The sequence below is a fragment of the Caretta caretta genome, chromosome 2 (assembly GCF_965140235.1).
Source record: "Caretta caretta isolate rCarCar2 chromosome 2, rCarCar1.hap1, whole genome shotgun sequence".
NCBI classification, from domain to species: Eukaryota; Metazoa; Chordata; order Testudines; family Cheloniidae; genus Caretta; species Caretta caretta.
Genome location: NC_134207.1, coordinates 241,885,361 through 241,906,694, shown reverse-complemented (window position 1 = coordinate 241,906,694; position 21,334 = coordinate 241,885,361).

Genomic DNA, 21,334 nt, shown 5'->3' with positions numbered 1-21,334 from the left:
GGGAACAGGGGCAGAGAAGCAGTTAGTTAAGTCTGATGAAAAATCCATGTAAAATATTTAGGTTCCTGAATTATAGATTTATAGATTATAGATGTCAGTACCTAATTTAGAAAGCCAAGTTTAACCACATTTGGATTAAGTGACTTGCCCAGTACAACAGACAAGAAGGAGTCAGGGCATGATCCTGTGAATTGTTGAGTCCAGCATAAGGTGCTGAGCACCCTAAACTTTCATTAACTCCAAAGCTTTTAGGCTCAGACCCACTATGACAGAGGGACAACTAGAACTTAGAAATTCTTGACAGGTTTCAGAGTAACAGTCGTGTTAGTCTGTATTCACAAAAAGAAAAGAAGTACTTGTGGCACCTTAGAGACTAACCAATTTATTTGAGCATGAGCTTTCGTGAGCGCTCAAATAAATTGGTTAGTCTCTAAGGTGCCACAAGTACTCCTTTTCTTTTTTAGAAATTCTTGACTCCCTTCCTGTGCTCAGATCACTAGACCACATCTTGTCCTGAATGTATGCTATCATCTCAGGCTATATAGGGTGAGTTGTGGCTAAAGTCAGGCATAAATAGCCCACACAATAATTGGGGATTTAGCCACTCATCTCTCATGACAAATTCCTGGGACAAGGGCTTAATATTTACACTTGAATCTCTTTTCTTCCGTGGGTTCTAGTCAGATGTTCAATGCCATTTTGATGTAGTGTTTTATGGTTACCTTGGTTTTTAAGATTTTTTGTTTTATTTTATTTTTTTTACTCTAAAGGAAGTTTCTGGATCCTCAGGGCCACTGAAAAGTGTAGCCACAGAGATCCCAGGTATGTATGAAAAGATCTCTCCATTTCAGAGATACAGTGTGGTGGGTATTTTTGTTTTGTTTTAAGGTCTTACATTAGCGAGAAATGATAACTTGTCTTACTTACCAAAATGACAACACTGCAGGGGAAGCTAGTCTGAAAATGGGACCCCTGTCTCTGTGTTGCCCCTCTACTGCATGCGCATCACCAAGTCTGCAGAGTCCGGGAGCTAAGGCTAATAGCAGAGGCACCGTGGGAAAATATTTGCTGTTCCTAGAGGAGCTCTGGGAAGGAATTGTAAGAATTCAGTCACAACTCCACCCATGCTCCTCTCCTGAGTCTCCCTTACTGGTGTGCAGCTTCCTCATGTCTGGCCACTACCACTGACTAGTGCACAGTGAGTGACACAATCATGACCCTATTCACTCTTCACCCTTCTCACCTCCTTGCTTTGTACTGGGCGGGCAAACTTTTTGGCCTGAGGGCCACATTGGGGTTACAAAACTGTATGGAGGGCCGGGTAGGGTAGGCTGTGCCTCCCCAAACAGCCTGGCCCCTGCCGCCTATCTGACCTCTCCCACTTCCCGCCCCCTAACCGTCCCCCCGGGACCCCACCCCCATCCAACCCTCCTGCTCCTTGTCCCCTGACCGCCCGCTCCCGTGACCCCTCAACCCTAACTGCCCTCCCAGGACCCCACCCCCTATCTAACTCCCCCTGCTCACTGTCCCCTGTCCGCCCTGACCCCTATCCACACCCTCGCCCCCTGACAGGCCTCCTGGGACTCCCATGCCTATCCAATGCCCCCCTGTTCCCCGTCCCCTGATCGCTCCCCCCATCCAACCGCCCCCTGCTCCCTGTCCCCTGACTGCCCCCTGGGACCCCCCTGGCCCCCTTACCATGCCGCTCAGAGCAACATGTCTGGCTGCCGCGCCGCTCGGCTGGAGCCAGACACGCTGCTGCACTGCCCTGAAGGAGTGCGCAGCCCCGCTGCCCAGATCGTTGGCGGCATAGCTGCCGGGGAAGGAGGACAGCAGGGGAGGGGCTGAGGGCTAGTCTCCCCAGCTGGGAGCTCAAGGGCTAGGCAGGACAGTCCCATGGGCCGGATGTGACCCACGGGCCATAGTTTGCCCACCTCTGGTGTAGAGTCCCTGCTGTCTCCTTTCCCCACCTCTTGGACTAAAATCACTATATACTCAGCCATAAAGCAGCCATGCAGAGGGGTGAAAGGACTCCCCGGACGAATCAAAATCTAGCTCTGATGTATTGGTGTATCATAGCTACCGTACTTACTACTCCTTACACATAAACCTCTCACAACTTCACTCCTATACATAGTATCAATCTAGAAACCGACCTGTTTCCTAAACATTGAAAACAATTCCTTACACTATATGTAGCCAGAAGAAATAGGAGTAAAAGGAAGAATCTTCTATTTATGAATGTTTGCCTAGATATGGATAACCACACTTGTTAAATAACAAAACAAAAACAGATGGAAACAGAATGAAGCTCACCAAGGTGGTATTGAAAGATTGTTCATTGCTGTTTACAGTTCCTGGTTTCTGTCACAATGAAATTTCACCTCAATATTTCACCCATTTACATCTGTTTATGAGAATATTTTTAATCCTAAACATTTATAATTTCCCAATCCTGGAACCAAGCATAAATGTACTCAGGTAACTAACATCAGACATTTATGCACTTAACTTATTTTTTTGTTTGTTTTCTTTCCTCAGTATATCTACACTCTACCTTCTTTACAGGCAGTTTTTAAAACAAGAAAATATTGCTACTCTACAAGCCTTACAGGAATTTTTTTCGACACTAATGAAAAATAACGATCACCAGGATGGTGCTAAAAATTGATGGGACTACTCTACTGAGTGAACTCACTCAATAGTGTTTATGTTCAAACTCAATGGGGCTACTCAAGTGAGTAAAGTTACATATGCAAGCATATGCAGGCTTGGACCCTACAATGATAGTATTTTAAATAATCAAATGTTAATACTTTGTGTCCAAGAATGACCGAAGGTGCTTACTCTTTTTGGGTGGAAAAGGCTTTGTGCAGTGTCATGAAGGAAAGCCTGTATCTTCTTGTTCTCTGTAGAAGCACTTTAAAATAGAAGCATCATAATGTCTCTGAGTCAGTGTGTTTTGCCAAATGCAAAGAAGTCACTCAGTGGTCATTCTCTGGAGGAAATCTGAGTAATGTAAAAATTTTCTGCCCTCTGACTTGTCTGCATGGGTGGCTGAGCTATTTTACCACTCAGGAAGTCTTGAGTAGCAAAAGTGCTGATCAGAGAGTAAAATTTGCAGCACTGTTTTCCTTCTCTATTCAGTTACTTTAATGTTTTATTTTGAGATATATATATATATATATATATTTAATTTTATGGAGTCATTTGGTTCGGGTTTTTTTGTAAGTGGCCTGGAAAAAAATCCTATAATGCTTGGAACAGTATTAAAACAGTAATATTGTCTTGTTTAAAAAAGTATGTGAATTGTGAAAGAGGCAGAATATAGATTTAATGTTAGAGAAAGGAAAGAAGATAGAAAATGAAAGGATAAATAGCTAGATCCCTTAGCATATCTGTATGCATGCACATATGTACTTTCTTTTTCAATGTATAAATAATATATAAATATATGTATACAGAGGCGCATGTGTGAACACACATGCAAATATAATTATACTGTATATAGATACAAACATACATGCCCCTTCCTGCACTGCTTACCGAAAACTCCTTTGTAAGTTTTGGATATACTGACATGCGCCACATAAAATGTATAAACATTGATCTAATTAAAAAAACCTTTCAGTCTGCCATCATTGTTTTTAATTATTTCCACAACTTATTTCCTCCAGAGTGCAGTATATCTGGGAATAATATTGTAGAATAAGAATTGCTGAGGCATCGTAAAAAGAAAAGGAGTACTTGTGGCACCTTAGAGACTAACCAATTTATTTGAGCATAAGCTTTCGTGAGCTACAGCTCACTTCATTGGATGCATCTGATGACGTGAGCTGTAGCTCACGAAAGCTTATGCTCAAATAAATTGGTTAGTCTCTAAGGTGCCACAAGTACTCCTTTTCTTTTTGCGAATACAGACTAACACGGCTGTTACTCTGAAACCTGAGGGATCGTAGTTGATGCTGTAATGTCATTCCTGGAAGTGATAATAGTTACTTACAGTGCCTTTTCATCTCAGAGGAGCCCAAACCGATCTACAAACTTTTAAATATATTAAATGCTTTATTCAAATGTTTAAGAATTAAGTAATAGTTCCTCATCACACACACTCCAAAGTCTAATTGACTAGTCACTCCTAGACCCACACAAATACATTGTGCGTACAGCTAGTATTGTGTGAAAACTTCTTTGTATGAGCGCTAGGTTAGGCTTCCTGATCCACCCGGGTCACTTGTTGGTTTTGTCCATCTGTTATATTTTGTCCCTAACCAAGATTGTAAGATTTTTAGGTTAGGGACTGTCACTTGGTTACATGTTTGTGCAGCACTTGATCCTGATCCCCGACTGGGGAATCCTGGTGCTATTGTAATGGCAGATAAATAGTAAATCATTTAACCAAAATAGAAAGACATGTCAGATACATAAACTGTAAATTCAGTTTTTAAGTTTTTCCTGTTTAATATACAAAATCACATCACTGACCACTGACATAGTTACCATAGATTGATTAAATGTCAGAAGTCAAGAAATACGATACCTGTTTTAGCTAAGAGAGATTTCAGCAAACAGTATGCATTTATGTGAGTATTTTGGGTGTTTCCTTTCACAGATGTGCAGCATTCTTGGCAGACATAGGCACTGGTGTGTTGATTTCTTTGGGAGATCTTTCAAATAGTATACAAACAGATGCAATAATCCAGGTACATGCATGATAGCATATGTGCATATCTGGAATTTCACAGTTGTGTCCATTTATTTCCATGTGAGGTTAATTTCCTTTTCCCATTTGTTGCTTTATCATACAAACAAAAGGGTGTAAATCAGTCATTATGGCTGAGAATATAAACTCCCATAAAACAGGAAATCCAAAAGTTGTTTCCCTGGCCTCAGCCCTTTCCTATGTAACACACAAGCTAAGCATTGTTATTGTTATTTATATTATGATTGTGCCTTGGGGCAATTGGAGGGCAGAGCTCCATTGTGCTAAGTGCTGTACAAACAGAGAATAAGAGACAGTCACTGTTTATAATTTAAGTAGATGAGACAGACAAAGGATGGGGGAAGGGATATACCAGGGGTCAGCAACCTTTCAGAAGTGGTGTGCCAAGTCTTCATTTATTCACTCTAATTTAAGGTTTCGCATGCCAGTAATATATTTTAACATTTTTAGAAGGTCTCTTTCTATAAGTCTATAATAATAACTAAATTATTGTTGTGTGTAAAGTAAATAAGATTTTTAAGATGTTTAAGAAGCTTCATTTAAAATTAAATTAAAATGCAGTGTCCCCCAGACCAGTGGCCAGGACCCGGGCAGTGTGAGTACCACTGAAAATCAGCTCCCGTGCCATAGGTTGCCTACCCCTGGGATCTACCACCCAAGCAGAATTATGTGCATGCCATGGGTTTTTATTTGTTTTTGTTTGGGGGGGTGTTTAAATCTTTTGGGTGTGATTGAGGGAGGAGACAAAAAGACAAAGGGAGGGAGAGGACATTGAAAGGAGGAGGGTAAGGGGGCAGGGAAGGAAGGAGGGATGCATGGAGGACAGTTGGAGGGAGGCTGAGATTTAGAAACTATGAGGGAGGGCACAGAATCAGGCTAGAGCAAACAGGCAATGAGTATACCTCTTGAGTGACTGGATTACACAAAACAGTGTATGAATCTACGAGTGCTTCTAAACTGACAGTAGAGGCTCGTGCATTTAGTTCCAGAGGTTCATGAGTTCAGCCGTCACAGATATGCTTCAGTCATCACAGTGCAGATAAATTAGCCATGCACACAAGCAGAATGCAGCTTTGGTGCACATATTTCAATCTTAACGAGTAATTGCTTGCAAAATCTACTGTGCATTTGTGGCATGAGCTTTTCAAAGGCTCCAAACTTAGAGAAATCCAACCCCCTTTCTCCAAAACACTCAAGATTGGCTAAAGTTTAACTGTTTACCCTCAGCTGTTTGAGCAGCATTTAAAAATATTTAAACAATTTAAAAATAGTCATAGGAGCTTTTTTATAATAGGAAAAGTGTATTTTTTTTTATTTCTCTGCCATACTCAAAAACAACTTGAAAAATGAAAGCTTTGGAAATGTATTAACCACTCAAAAAACCCTAAGGATTATAATGGAAAATGATATACAAAGTTATAGTGGGCATTGAGGCTGCTATTATATTAGTCCTTGCAGTAAAAAAGACATAAAGAATACTCATAACATTAGTTGGGAAGGATCGGGGGGAGGCATTCCTTGTTCTGCATGAGTGTGCATGTGAACTAGACTTCTGCACAGTCTGATGGTGACTGATTACTGTCTGTGTAGTGAGTTTGGCACTGTGCTTTACTTTCCCAAGTTAGGATGTGCTGGATAGCACAGCAAGTTTAGTCATCCCACTTAAGGACAAACAAAAAAGTACGTAGATTAGCAAAAAGAAAAGGAGTACTTGTGGCACATTAGAGACTAACCAATTTATTTGAGCATGAGCTTTCGTGAGCTACAGCTCACTTCATCGGATGCATCTGATGAAGTGAGCTGTAGCTCACGAAAGCTCATGCTCAAATAAATTGGTTAGTCTCTAAGGTGACACAAGTACCCCTTTTCTTTTTGCGAATACAGACTAACACGGCTGTTACTCTGAAATATGTAGATTAGGATGCTAAAAAGTGGGACAATCCAAAAACAGTAGGACATCTGGCCACCCTATATGAGCTGGAATACAACAGCTGTTTAACTGTCACAGGAACCTTCCACCTGGGAACATGGAAATTCCCATACCTGATGAGGCAGTAGGTCCAATATTAGATGCTTCAGAGGGAGATGTAATACTTCTCTAATAGGCAATTATGCAACAATTTGCCAGTGGGGAAAATTTCTTCCTAATCCCAGATATTTGGTATATGATTTATATCCGGAAGAATATGGATATTCTAATAATTCATGGAAATGTCTCATCCTTTCTCCATAGATTCATAGGTTATGAGGCCAGAAGGGACCACTGTGATGATCTAGTCTGACCTCCCACATAGCACAGGCCACAGGACTTCCCTGAATTAATTCCTGTTTGAACTAGAGCAGATCTTTTAGGAAAACATCCCATTTGGATTTTTAAATAGCTAGTGATGGAGAATCCACCACAACCCTTGGTAAGTTGTGCTCAGCATTAATTACCTTCATGGTTCAAAACATGGGCCTCTGTGATGGGATAGAGAAACCCCACGCTGACAGGGAAGGGAGTAAAGAGACTCTGTGTGCTAAGGTATTTCCTCCCCTCTGGCCCTGCCAGTCATGTATGGTAGGGAGAAGGGCTACAAAAGGAGGAAGCTGCAGTCAGCAAGGGGGAAGCCATGAGGAGGAGTGACTTGTGAAGCAGCACGAGGAGCCTGGTAGGAAAAGACTGACTCAGATACCTGGCTGTAAGGACTCCAGTAAAGCCTTGAAGTAAGGTGGTGCCACTGACCTTTTCCCTTTCTGTTGATTCTTGTTCTCTGTGGAGTTTGAACTTCTGCTTGTCCCCATGCATACCAAAATAAGCAGGCCTGCAAGGGCAGAGTGCACTGCAAGGACTAAGGCCAGGGGCCCTGATTGGGCTGACCTTGTGGTGATAACTAGGCATGCCCCAGAGCAGGGCCTGCTCCAGCTTTTTTGCCGCCCCAAGCAGCGGAAAAAAAAGAAAAGAACCCCCCCCCCACGATTGAGCTGCCACCGAAGTGCCACTGAAGTGGAAGGGAGGGAATGAAGGGCCCGCCACCGATTTGGCACCGAAGACCTGGGTGTGCCGCCCCAATAACGGACAGAGTGCCACCCCTTTCCTTCGCTGGTGCCTGGAGCCGGCCCTGACCCAGAGACACTCTGATAGCCTTATTTCCAGTCTGAATTTGTCTAGCTTCAACGTCCAGCCATTGGATCTCGTTATACCTTTGTCAACTGGTTGAAGAGCCCATTATTAAATTCTTGTTCCAGATGTAGGTTCTTATAAACTGTGATCCAGTCACCCCTTAGCTTTCTTTTTCAGCTAAGCAGAGTGAACTTCTTGAATCTGTCCCTGGAAGGCATGTTTTCCAATACTTTAATTATTCTAAGTTCTTTGCCTCAGTATCATGCTGGGGCAGTAAATCCTACATACACACTCTTTAGGACAAAATATGAAGAAAAAATGGAAACAGAAGGAAGAACTTTGATAAGAAAAATGCAATTACCCTAACTGAAATATGGAGGCCAAGGATAATCTTTAAAAAAATGACCTGGATTTCTTAGTGACCACACATGGTTTTATTTCTCTCCAAAAAGACAGCACCTCCAAATACTATGCTGGGGCACTGGTTCCATCCTTACTCAAAAACAAATAAAAAAGGTCACCTACTTGTTTATCGGCATCAGTGGGCACAGTATCGGATATTTTCCTTGCGTATCTTGCTATCCAAATACTGACTAGCTCAGTGCTGCTTGTGACAGCTGATAAGATCAGAGACTAAGGCAGTGTAGCTGTGTCACTGAGATGGGTTCTAAAGAGGTCATTAAATTCCCATTGGTCAGAGTTGGTATAGTTAGACTGAGCAACTTTTTCTCTCTCCGAGTATAAGCATGTATTTTAAACTATTTATGTTAAAATGATATATGCCGAGATCCGAACAGTAACTGGAGATATGAAATGACATGACAGGTGCACATGCTACAGCTGTGTACTTCCTGCTTCTGCTACATGCTGTATTTTATTTTTAACTATTTATATAAGAGTTTGAATTTTAAGTTTTATGATAACCCACAAAGCTCATCAGCACAAAAGCACAATCTCACCAGAGACAGAACTGCTGGTCTGTTTCACCACTCTGAAACCAGCACAGTTTGGGAAGGACACAAATAAAAGATGTTAATTCAAACGTGAATGGCCCCAAAGCAGGACATTTAAGTTATAGTGTCCCATCGGATGCTTAAATTACAAGTTCCCCCTGCCAGTGGGAAATCTCTGCAGATCACTCTGCATTACGCTGATTTAAATTTATGTTAATTCTAGCTCAGATCATAGACATGTGCTATAAGTCAGCCATCAAATTTCTCAGAACTTACAGAGGTCTGGATGGTTTAACTTAATAGCTGAGGTGAACAAAACAAAACATTTATAAAATGTAAACACAGGTTATTCACTAAAACCTTTTAAGCAAGTATCCATATTTAAACCTTAAAATTATTAAAACCTTAAAATTAAAACATATTTAACCTTCCATGAAATCCGTCTTCTGGAATGAAAAAAACTCATTTACCTATAACCTATTTGATAAGAGTATATTTATTCAAAAGCATGTTAAATACTTTGATTACACAACTCAGTAAATAAAAGCATGTGCTAAACTCAAACCACTTAAAGATTCCTCAAAAGCCCATATTACAACAATAATAATATATCAGAAGGAGGAAAAACTTCCGATCACTTACATTAACAATGGTTTACCCCTCAAACCTCATAAAAGTAGCAATAACAATAATCAATATTCCAGAGCTGAACTGCAATGGACAGAAGTGCAATAAAATACAATGCAACCAGAAGGCCTAAAAGATCACGGATAGGATAGGTCTGGGGATTTATGGAGCCTTTCAGCTTCAGGTTCTTATGATCATATTTGATCTGGGTCAGTAGAGGCTGAAAGTTGTTAACAGTCAATGACTGTTAGTTAGCCTATGATCTTTGTCTTTTAAAATCCCTCCTATCTTACAAAAACAGTGTATTTTTTTTAAATTCAAAGTTATTCAGTGGACTTCACTGTGCACGACAGAGAAATCTAAGGGCCAGGACTGTGTGTGGAAATAATTCTGGGTCCTAGTTTCTACAATACACCCAGAAAGCCCCCATCGTTTAGTATTCTTTTTGGCAACATCAAAGCCTTCTAGAAATGGTCCCTTCAGGAGTGAAACAATTTGGTGTGAGGTTGTACTGTCCCTGCCTATATTTAACCTGAACTGTGACTAAGCTGCACTTAGTAATAGCCCCAGTTCACCAATCAGCGTAGCGGCACCAGTGCTGACCCCCAGGTGTATACAAGGTGGAACCAAGGTTGGACCAACTAAGCAAATCAGAGTTAACCCCAATTACTAATAAAGGTAAACTTAAATTAGCTAAATCATTGCAAAAACCCCTGTGTATCCTTGTCTCTGCTTAGCAGTCAGTACTGGTGCAGCACCAATTACTGGCCACTCGTTGTTGAATTGAGGCTATTCTGAGTGTGGCCAAAGCTTGTGGCAAGTGGCCACAGGGAGCGCCTTTACAAAACGGCTGAGTGAAAATCAGAATTTCCATCCTCAAAGTGGAAGCCCAGATGCTGACTCCCAGGAGGCAATGCACCAGAACAGGAAAATGCAGTCTAATATTGAAATTACTCAAAATGAACCATTTCAGGTCAGTTCAACACAATGAAATATTCCAATTTGAGGCAAGTTGATTCAAAACAAACTATTTCATTTTGCTTTTCACAATGGAAAAATCAAATTTTTTTGACAAAATTGAAATTTTTCCATGGAAAATGTTGATTTTTCTGGAACCTGAATTTTCCTTCAGAAAATCTTCTGTCAGAAAATTCCCAACCATCTTTACTCCCCACTGAAACTCTTTGTACCTATTCTCCAGCAGTGGCACAGTTTGACGGGTGCTAATGAACAGGGAAGAACTAGAATAGCCTGGGTTCAGATGTGTTTGTCACCATGTCAAGGACACCTGCAGTGGTAAAAATACCTGAGCCTGGTCTACAGCGGCACCTATACCATTGCTTGTAAATGGGTGGGAAATTGTCTGGTGTAGACAACGACTGGGAAGGTTGGACATCTCTACAGTAATGCAGTCTGAGAAGGAAGGACAGGAGCTGATTAAGTGCAGGAAAACCTCAAGTGCTTTTTTTCCTCACTTTCTTGGGCTTGTTGACTAGGTCTATAATTATACCGATTAGATCCTTACACCTGGATTAGGCTTAATATGGGTTGTGGAGGGGAGCCAGCCAAGAATAATCAGGCAGCATGGGGTTGGTTGCAAAGTGCAAGTCACACACACTGTGAATCAAACTGTCTCTAGAATTTTCTTTGCAAACTATTCAGGGGTGTAGGTCACCCCATCAACCTTCAGGATTGTTATAGCTAGAAGATGAGAGCTGTGTGGCTTGAAATGAAATGTACAGGAAACTGATTCAGCTTTCATTTTTTGCTACTGATAAAAACTACTACAGTAAATAGGAAAAGCTGGTTTTTTGTTTGTTTGTTTTTAAGAAGAGAAAGCACCACATTTTCCGTTGTATATAGAAAGGGCAACTTATCTTCTAGCAAAAGCAAATATTTTCCTTAAACCAACTTTTATTTTCCTAAATATTTGACAGGAGCAGTCTGTACAGTTCTAAAGGAATTTAGTCAGCTGCACACATTGACTCTTGAAGTGTAAAATAAACCTTTACTTTACAGATGTCAAGATTGTGACTGTGTGAGATAATGACAGTTTTTGTAATAGGTTGGTGGCAGTTATTTCTAAGTGGAATGAATAAAGTTTTGGTGCCAACTCCTTAAAAAAATGACAACATGATTATTAACAATTGACTGAATCCAGGAAAGAAACCACCAGCAAAACTGACTGCACTTTGTTTTGTGTGTTTGGGAGGCACAAACTGTTCAGTAAATTACAGTGAAGTACAGTTATTTTTAAAGGGCGCACTCTGCCTCAGTGCAGAAAGAACCACACATCTGAATCCTAGCTTCCAGAAAGATGCCCTTGGGTCCAATCTTGAGACAACATGCAAAGTTGACCCTCACTACTCTCCTGCCCCTTCGTGTAGGCCCCGGAGATCCTAATTACAACCTTCTCTGTGCTAACTTTAAGGGCCTGTGTCCTGGCTGTCCAGTTATCCAATCTAAGGGTATGTCCATACTGTAATCACAGGGTGTGATTGCATATGGAGACATACCTTAGCTAGCCTGGATAACAGAGAAGTGAAGCAGCATGGATGTTAGTGTGGGTTGTACAAGCCTACCCAGAACCCTGGCTACCGACTCAGGTGGCTACCCTACTCTGAAGCCCATGCTTTCACAGCTTCACTGCTCCGATACTCAAGCTAGCTGGAATAAAGAATACCTTCTGGCTGTTCTCTTCTACAAGTCTGCAGGGAGAGCTGCATAGCTGAACGTCCATGTTCTATCTTCAGAGGACAGCCAGCTAAGGTTCACTGCTTCCCCGCCCATAGAGCAGCAAGAATCAGTCCTGTTCCTGCTGCCAGTGTTGGTAGACTGAGCACAAGGGGCATACACACACACACTGGAAGGCGTCACTCTTTTGCTATGGGGACAGCCTCAGGCTGTGCAAACACTATCAGTCAAAGTCTGGAAAAGTTTGTAAACCTGGGCTGGTTGGTGGTGGATTTGGCTGGGGCCCAAACTCACCTTTATTTGATTTGGGTTCTAGTCAAACTTTTGCGTAGTCTAATATAGACATACATATTTGATTGTGAAACACAATCTGACAGAGACCATAAATTATTTGCACCATTGGCCTGAGTTTGTCCTCTTGAGTTACAAGTCAAGATGCAGATTTATTGCATGGTTCAGAGAAAGGTGAGAGGCCTTTTTACCACTAGTGCCACCACACTGACTGCTATGGAGTTATTCCTATCTGACACCGGTATCAGAGATCAGAATCCATTTTATGCAGACTGACACCTCGACACCCGAGTATTCACCTCTGTCATGTAATTAGGATATGTCTCACACAAAGTAGGCCTTGTGAGGTGTCATTCTAAAAGTCTTGATCTGCTAGACAGTAATATCTCATTGGATTGTATGTGTTATCATTGTATGTGAAGTTATGAAGTTTGCAATGTCTGTGTTACTGAAACATGTCGTGAGGTTGAAAACACCCATAAGCAGCCTTTCAGGTACAACAGTAAAAAGGCCAAACTATGTTAATGGCTTATTGAGGAAATGCACACAAGTACAAGGTTCCAGAGTGGTAGCTGTGTTAGTCTGTATCAGCAAAAACAATGAGGAGTCCTTGTGGCACCTTAGAGGCTAACAATTTATTTGGGCATAAGCTTTCGTGGGCTAGAACTCACTTCATCAGATGCATGGAGTGGACAATACAAGAGCAGGTATAAATACATGAAAAGAAAATTCACATCTGTTTATACCTGCTCCTGTATTTTCCACTCCATGCATCTAATGAAGTGGGTTCTAGCCCATGAAAGCTTATGCCCAGATAAATTTGTTGGTCTCTAAGGTGCCACAAGGACTCCTTGTTGTTTTTACAAGTACAAGGATTACCCCAGGAACTATGTTCAATAGAAATCTCTTAGAGATAGCACTACACAATAGGAACTATTTGACCCAGGTCACAGCGAAAGAGCTTTCCAGCAAATGGGGAGAAGATATAAAAGGGGGAAAATGACATCATGGGGTGACCTCACTCTCCCTATAACAACAGCTGAGGAATGCCTGAGGAACAAAGACTGAACTGTGGGAAGTGATGGTCCCAGGCTAGAAGGTTTTTTAGCCTGTGTATGAAAACCTGGGAAAGCCAGGAATTTGCCAGCCTGTTCATCATTCAGGGTGAGAATTTGCTAATTCATATCCTACCTATCTAGTGTGTTAAACTCAGTTTGCGGTTTATTTACTAAGGTAATCTTCTTTGATCCATTTGCTATCACTTATAATCACTTAAAATCTAGCTTTTGTAGTTAATAGATTTGTTTTGCTTTGTCTCTAAAACCAGTATGGAACTCATACCTGGGACAGAAAGCTGTTGCATATCTCCCTCCACACTGAGGGAGAGGGTGAATTTTATGAGCTTATGCTGTATATGTGCAGCGCAAGATGATACAATTTTGGGTTTACAGAGGGGGTGTGCACTTGGGTGCTGGGCAATTCCTTAGCTGAGCTCTCCCATGCAGAGCTGATCTCAGCATCTGTGTAAATATTGCTGCAGCTGGGTGTGTCTCTACCTGTGTGTGTGCTGGAAGGGGGCTTGAGAGCCTGTCACAGCAGCACAGAGTAAGGGGAACCCAGGCTGGTGGGACAGGTGGGCTTAGTGGTATCCCAGTTCCAAGTGGCACCCCAGGGGGGAAACCATCACACATGCATGAGCTTCAAGCTAGGCTTTATGTGGGTGTGACCCTCGGAAGGGAATATCAGATGTGGTCTTTTGGACAGACCCTCTTTTCTCATTTATTGGTTTAATGCCTGAGAGCCAGGACTGGTTTTGCATATCAGGGCTTGAGGGGCTCCTGGATACCTGATGCCCTTTGATTTTAAACCAGCATGCTGCTTCATCCTACTGACCAGTGTTAGGCTGCCAAAGTTCCTGCCCCGCCAGCTGGAACACCACTGCAGCCATTGCCAGCCATCTGCCAATTGCGTCCACCTACCTGCCCAGCTGCTGATCAGCTCTCCTTGCCTCTCCAGGCTGCTCAGATCCCATCTGCCTCTTCTCCCATCCCTGTTAGTGATCCCTTTAGCCCTTAACTTGCCCTTCCAGCTTCCCAGTTGCAAAATGGCACTACCTCATTGTTCATATCCTCATGCCAGGTCTCCTTTTCCCTGACTACACCCACTGCCTTAGTCCTGTCGTAATGGCACTTTTTCTTCCCTCTAATTCCTCATTGTCACTGCTCCTTACACTCTCTCTCTCTCTCTCTCTGTCTTGGGCTCCCTGCTATTTCTTATCCTCTCCTCCCAGCCTCCAGTCTCCCACTACTTCTCCACAACTTGCCTCTGGTTCCCCTGATCACATTGTGTCTCCTTCCCCCCCTTTCACCCCCCCCCCCCCGATCTTATCAGTGCTTGTCTGGCCACCCTGCCCTGCTCAGCTGCTTCTGATTTCCCACTGTTCTGACACTAGATTTTTGGGGCGGGGGGGGGGGGGGAGGGAAGAGGGGAAATTTATTATTTATTTAATAAATACAAAATCTTTTCCTCTGCCTGGAGAATTAACCCAGCAGACCTGCAGTGGCTCTTGTGGAGCCCTTCTAGTCTACAATAAAAATCCACGAAAGTCTCCTGTAAACACACATCCTCAGCATTTCTGCTAAATGTATACTGTTTTCACAATGGCCCATTACAACAGCCCAGCTGTCAACTCCCTTTCATGGCCACAGGTGGAGGATGGAAAATTCTTTTGAATTGAGCATTGTGGGCCATGGGAGGAAAACTTGTCTGCTGCTGAATAGCTTACCCTCCCACAGAGCCAAGATTTGCAGCCTTCTGGGGCTTCTAGACATGGCTTGCCTTTAGTCAAATAGTGCCCTGGGCAAGCCTGAATTTCATGCCCCTCCAAAACAGTAATTAATTGGGGATAAACATTAACCTAGAATGTCAGTGGTCCACTCTAGTGTTAGGCATGCTGAGCAGCCACCCAGTTTACCCACCCCTCAGGCTAACCCTATTTCAAGGGCCTGTGTATTGGGCCTGGAGGTTCATTCATATTACTGTGTTCAGTAGTACAAAGGTGATACACAGTCACTTTTTAATTTTCACGGAGAGCGGCATAACTCAGCATATTGTTATGAAACTGTTATGCACACCGACAGGGCATGTGCCATATTCTAGGAATGGGCAAACTGGTTCAGATATCATAACAGCCAACCTGAACCTCAGCCCAGACTGCAAATTGAATCAGAACTATTATTTAGATTACAATAATCCAAATAATCTAAATAAACAATAGCCCAAACCCCAGAAACAACACAGCACGACAACAACCACAGATAACTTCATCTACTCCCTGAACCCCTACTGGCCTGTTTCCTGGTCTTGCAGAAATGCCATCATCAGTTCTCAGCAGATCTGGCAAAGAGTGTATGAGATTTGAATACAGCAGCCAGCCAGAGTCCAGTAGAGAGCATTCCAGACCTGAGATTTTGCTCAATAGACTGTTGCCAAAGGAAGGAATAAATTGATTTGGGGCAGCTAGAAACCAGAATAGGAATGGATAAACCACTGAGAGAGGGAGAGATTTCTGTTAATAGCTCAGATCATTTTTTGAGGGTTTTAAGATGCAACCTTCCCAGCTTTTTCCCCCCAAGAATGATTCAATTATTCAGTTTTAAAAAGCAAATATATAAATAAAAAAGGAAGCCCGTGCTATGTATCAGGTAGGAGACCACCCCAAAAGCAAGGCTGTCCCCAGTCTGAGCCATATGCAATATGTTTACTATATTTATTTTTCCATTGCAATTTTTCTGTCTCCCTTTCTCCCCCTTTTCGTAGTCTCTGCATATGTTCATAATTCTGCTCATTGTTCTACCCTTCTCCCATCGTTGTTTTTTTAATTTGAACTGTTTCTCTCTGGCTCTTTTCCCATAGTTTCTCCTCAGTGAAACACAAAGACGATAACATGCAAGTTCACTTTTGAACACCGCAGGGGCGGCGAGGTATATGGGCCCGTGGTGCCTATGCTCCAGCAATATTCAGAGTATGGGGACACAGCGGCTTGGCGCTACCAATGTTCAGGGCCGGGTCTCTGCCTGACCCCACCTGCCTCCCCTTCATGCCTCCCGCGGAGTGTCCCTGCCTGCACCCTGGGCAGTGGGCCACTGCCCTGCAGCTCTGCGCTGTGCTCCCTCGCCGGCCACTGCTGGCTGCTGCTGTTGGCTACAGAAGGGAGCGGCGCTGGCGGCAGGCTGAGGAGTTTGGGTGGAGGTTCAGAGCAGTGAGTGACTGCAGCAGCTCAGGGAGCCCCAGGTGGCTGCTCAGCCTGCCTTGGGCTTTTTCTTTCCCTTCCCTTCCTCTCCTCCACTTTTCTTTTATTTTGCTAGTTTCCCTTCTTTGTGGCTGTAGCCAGGGCACTCCGACCCCACTCCCCAACTCCAGGCTTCCTCCTCCCCATCTCCACTTTGTGGGGAGAAACTACCCCTTCTCCTCCTCCCCTCTCCCACGGAGACAGCTTCTTTCCCCTCTGTCTCCCTGGGTGCAATATAGCCTACTGCTGCCCCATGGCCAGCAGGACTTCTCGCTACACCTCCCGCACATGAGCAGCTCCTTTCAGGGCTTCTCCCAGGGTTCAGTGTGAAGTCTCTCCCCCTTTCCTAATCTCTCTCTGGAGTGGAGGTTGGGGAAAAGTTTGTTGGTTGTCGGTTTTTCCCTCTGAACTCTTGTTGCTCTTGTTTTTGAATGAGGATTTCTTGCTTTGGGGAAATGTAACCCCCCTGGACCTGAGAGGGGCCCTAGGCGCACGTGAAGTGACAGTGGTGCGCAGTGAGTGTGCTGTCGGGCAGTGGGGGGGCTCCCCCGGAGCTTGCTGCTGCCAGCAGGGAGATGGTTGGGGGAGTCCTCCTCTCTGGCCCCAGCCCCAGGGCAGCTTGCCTGCACCCTAAACTCCTCATCCCCAGCCCCACCCCAGAGCCCACACCCCCAGCCAGAGCCCTCACCCATCCTGCACCCCAACTCTCTGTCCCACCCTTAGCCCCCTCCTGAACCCCTTATCCCTGGCCCCACCCTATAGCCCTCACCCCCACAATCTAACTCTCTGCCCTAGCCCTGAGCCCCTCCCACACCCCAAACCGCTCATCTCCAGTCCCACCTGAGCCCTCACACCTCCCAATCCCAACCCTCTGTCCCACCCATAGCCCCCTCCTGAACCCCTTAATCCTGGCCCCACCCCACAGCCCTCACCCCTCACCCCAACCCTCTGCCCTAGCCCTGAGCCTCTCCCACACCCCAAATCCCTCATCCCCAGCCCCACCCCTCACCCCCAGCCAGAGCCCTCACCCCCCTGTATCCAACCCTCTGCCCCAGCCCTGAGCCCCCTTCCACACCCCAAACCCCTCATCCCCAGCCTCACCCCCAGCCAGAGCCCTCATCACACTCCCATCCCCACATTGTGCAATATATGGAAACTATTAAACGCTTACTGTTTCCAGTCCATTTTTACATTTTTTAAATATATATATATATATATATATATCAGCTTACAAGGCAAGTGTGGGGCTGGGGCGGGACTTAGACCCATTCTGGGCACCACCAAAAATTATACAAACCTGCTGCCCCTGCCTAACTGCATCAATTCAAAAGTAGGAGAAACCATCCCAAGGATTTATTTGTGGAAGATGGGAGGCAGAGAAGGGAGCCCACAAAGAGGTGCAGATAAGCCTCCCAACTTCAGGGGTCATGTCAAAAAGGAACCTCTCAAACCTTTTGCTCTCTAGCCTCTTCTCGATGTGTGTGACTCCCATAAATACCAGTCAGAATTACGATCACATATTGATGGGAGAAGAGACTCCTGAATGTTGCCAATTTACTGTTTTTATTCTAACTCAGATGATCATTTTTTTTACTTTAGAGCCCTGATGACAATAACCCTAAAGTGTAGGATAATATGCTGTCTGCCAATTTTTATACGTTTTATACATCTATTCTTCATAGTAAATTGCCAGAGACATAAGTTATTCTTGTCACTGTCTGGGGGGGATAAAAAGAACCCAAACGTTCCATTACTCATGTTTGTTTCTATTGCACCATCAGTGCCTGCGTGGCACCTGTCTCCTCTCATCTGACTCCTTTCCTGTTGGAAGTTGTGCTTCATGCTTGTGGTGCATCAATGGAGGGTGGTACGTGATGTAGGTGGGGAGGAAGACATTTCATTAACCACAGAACACAGTATATTACATGGGGGGAAATGCAACACCAATGCCTGTTTTTTATGTGATCATAGACCTATTAAAGACATGTTTCAAGATTTAGTCGTGCTGCACCCTAGAGCTGTTGGAGAAAGGAGCATTTCAGAAACTGCCTCAGTAATAACTTCAACCAGTGGGTGACATTGTCCCAACAGCTATGTGTTTTATACAGCTGTAGATGGTTACTTTCTAGCTATAATCTCACACAGATGAACACTGTTACAGTAAACAAAGAGCATGTCCCTGCTATTTCTTATGCTGTTGACTGTGGACCATAGTCTCTGTAGCATTCAGCTTTGGGCTCGGATTGGGTGGTACACATTAGCACTTCTTTCATGCTGGCTTCTCTTTTTCCAGGCTGCCTTGTTTTCTCTCTCTCTTTGATAGCTAAGCCTCTTGCTGAGACACTTGCTGAGAATGCCTGAAAATGTGAATTGAGTGTGTTTGCAGAATCTGAAACAACAGCTCTGTGGTATGCCCTGCTCCAGCCCTTTCAGTGGGTGCTAACTCCGATGCCCAGTGAGATATGTTAAATGCTAACATCATTGGCTATTTCACTGTTCATCAAAGTATGTAAGAAATGGTTTGGGAGAGAATTCAGCTCCAACTTCCCCTCTTCCCCGCAGTCATGAAGGAGCCACGGCCAAGTTGCCTAGCAGAATGCAGGGAGAACCACGATCAAGAAGCCCATGGGGCTATACAAGCCTCATGGAAGGGAAGCCAGACTGATGTGCTGGCAAAGCACATGGGTGTATTTGGACCCCATTGAGAGGGGAGATGAACATAATGAGCCTAGAACCATGTGTGATCACATTTGAAACATCTTCACTCTCTGTTGTAGGTGCCATCTGATGGAGGTAGAGTTTATTTTGCGAGTAGTGCTGGAAAGAGTACCACTATCTTTTTACTTCCATCAAGGAGCTACTTACAGCCTGCTAATTCTCTTCCCAACCCTAGACACAAGATAGAGCAGCCTGGGAGCTGCTCAAAACTACATGGGCTGGTCCCTGTGCATATCATAGCCAGCTGGGGATTGACATAATACATCGTGGTCTGGCCACTCCCCATGTCTCAATGCACTCTTCCCCTCCCGGAATGCGCCTTATCCCATGGGCTGGAGGAATGAAGGACTACAGGCAATGGAGCTGCATCCTGTGCCTGCTAGGAACTTCCTCATACTGGGGCATGTCTCTGCTCCTTTTGAGTTGCCTGAGTGGTACAAAGGGAGCAGGGCCTTTTAGTCTGCTGGAAAATCTACACTCTGTGCAGAAGAAAGATGATCTTGTGTGTCATTGGCTCTGGGCTTCTGTTCCCAGCTCTGTCATTGACTTCCTTTGTGACTTTGGGCAAGTCATTTAACCCCTCTGTGCCTGAGTTTCCTCATTGTAAAATGGAGATAATGACAGCTACCTAACTTCTGTGGTTCATTGATATTAGTAAAGTGCTTGACATCCTCAGGCAGCAGGCCTACAGAAACATAAGAAATGACAGTGTGGGCTGAGCGATGTACAAAGTACACAGCTAGAATTCTACCTGGGTGGTTACTTAAGGAAAGTGTGGCAGTAAGGTTAATATAAGGCATGTAAGGAAACATACTTCATTTGTTTTGTTATACGTATTCCAGCTGACAGGCAACATTTTTAAGGACTGATGTTTTTTTTAAATGGTGCGTGCCTTTCCTGTGATTGTGGATACAATAGTTCATGAAATTTAGCCAAGTCCTTTTTTCTAAACTTGCTATTTAAAAAAAGCATGGACCTTGAATATTTTATCATGAATTAACATTAATTGAAAAGAGTTTGGCTTTGTAAGCATACCTTTCCCGCTGGACTGTAAACTTTAAATGTGTGCAGGGTGCTGGAACAATTTGTATAGTGAGGGTGCTGAAAGCCACTGAACCAAACTGTAAACCCTGTATCTGATGGAAACCACTTCAAGCCTATGAATGTGTGTCAGTTTATTTTTCAGCGGTTCATAGTTCATGACCCCACCCCCACCCCCCATGCAAATAAATCAATATGAGTGCTACAGTAAAATTTGTTCTGGACCGTGTTCTCTCTTGGTCTTGTTTTAGAATAGATTTTTAAAATCTCTCTTCTAAAACAAAGTGACACTGCAACATATTCAGTGTTATTGTCGCCGCATTGGTCTCTGAAGAAGAGCTCTGTGTAGCTTGAAAGCTTGTCTCTAAACCAACAGAAGTTGGGCCAATAAAAGTATTACCTTACCCACCTTGTCACTACCGTGTAGAACAGTAACAGTTTTTGGGAATAACATCAAGAACCAAGTACTAGACTTCCCTGCTACCTCAGCCAACCTCTCTTGGTGTCATAGCTACTTATTTGTAATCAGAAATACCTGTACTATTTCATCAAGAAGACATAAATCCGATATCATAATTATTGAGAGAATCTAAAAATGGTGACCCAACCCTCTAACTAGTCTCTGGTCTGGTGCTTATCTTTCATGTGTGATTAATATTAGGACAAAGAGGGGAAGTATGGATCCATATCTGAATTAACTTTGGACCAGAATTTGGAGTGAAGGCTTGAGACTGAACCCAGAGTTAAAGCTAGGTCCAGCTTTAGCATTTTTTGACATTCAGAACATTCTAGGTCAATTTAAACTTCAGACAAGAGTAACAGGCATTGCCAAGACAAGTTTCAGGGGTGTAGGTAAATATGCTGCAATCTGTTCTGCATAATATAAAAAAATA